This window comes from Larimichthys crocea, unplaced genomic scaffold (genome assembly GCF_000972845.2).
Source record: "Larimichthys crocea isolate SSNF unplaced genomic scaffold, L_crocea_2.0 scaffold48733, whole genome shotgun sequence".
NCBI classification, from domain to species: domain Eukaryota; kingdom Metazoa; phylum Chordata; class Actinopteri; family Sciaenidae; genus Larimichthys; species Larimichthys crocea.
Window position 1 is genome coordinate 1 of NW_020856358.1, and position 952 is coordinate 952.

General features: G+C 37.9%; 1 non-coding gene across 1 annotated transcript; it reads left to right on the top strand.

Moving 5' to 3' along the window:
* Positions 1-532: 532 nt before the first annotated feature.
* On the top strand, positions 533-605 carry trnak-uuu (transfer RNA lysine (anticodon UUU)). Its single transcript has one exon. It is a non-coding gene; the product is annotated as a tRNA-Lys (tRNA).
* Positions 606-952: the final 347 nt, after the last annotated feature.

Genomic DNA, 952 nt, shown 5'->3' on the forward strand with positions numbered 1-952 from the left:
TATGTTTTCATATATATATATTTTGTAATTATTTTATTTATCAAAAGGGACGTGCCATGATGATTGACGAGCTGTGGTTGCGTTTTGCCGTCGTGTACTTAAAGATGATCCCACTGTTAAACTGACAGCAGTAATGTTAACGGTTGACGTTACATTAAAAGTGATCGTTGGTGGTGTTGTTTGTTTTATAAATGCTGTAAAATAACGTTACCATTTTGTACAGCTGTAAATCCATCCATTAAAGACAAGGCAATGATTTTGTGTGTGTGTGTGTGTGTGTGTGTGTGTGTGTGTGCGCTGAAAAAGCGACAAAATGACGCTGTGCGCCGTTGGGTGTGTTTTTAGCTTTAGCCGTTAGCTTTCGGCCATACCGTTACCGTGCACCGTTAAGAGTTAGCACAAGGCTAATTTATTAGTTTCGGTATGTAGACAACATTAGCTGCAATCAAAATAAAGTGAAATAAAATGAAATGATACGTCGAAAAGTACTACAGTTACATTTTTATTGAGCATCAAATACAACGCGAGCAGAGCCCGGATAGCTCAGTCGGTAGAGCATCAGACTTTTAATCTGAGGGTCCAGGGTTCAAGTCCCTGTTCGGGCGTCAATTTTTTTTCCTTCTTCGTCCCATCTCCAACTGATTTCATATATGAACGGTCCCATTTCATCTGTTGCTACGCAAATTTGGTGCCCGATCGGGAGATAATGTTCTTATTTTGTCCTAATATAAACAAAAATCTATCTATGCCCCCCTTTGCACGTTGTTACATTTGACGTAACGTTAGTTTATGGTTGAATTGGTTAAACTACCGCTACAGGTAACAGTTAATGTAAGGTAGTTTAAATGTTTTTGGTCGAGGTATTATGCAACATAGGCAACGTTCAAGTTTAACTAATTTAAATAACGAGTAAAACAAAAAAAGAAACGATTTCATTTGAGCACAGCTAGTT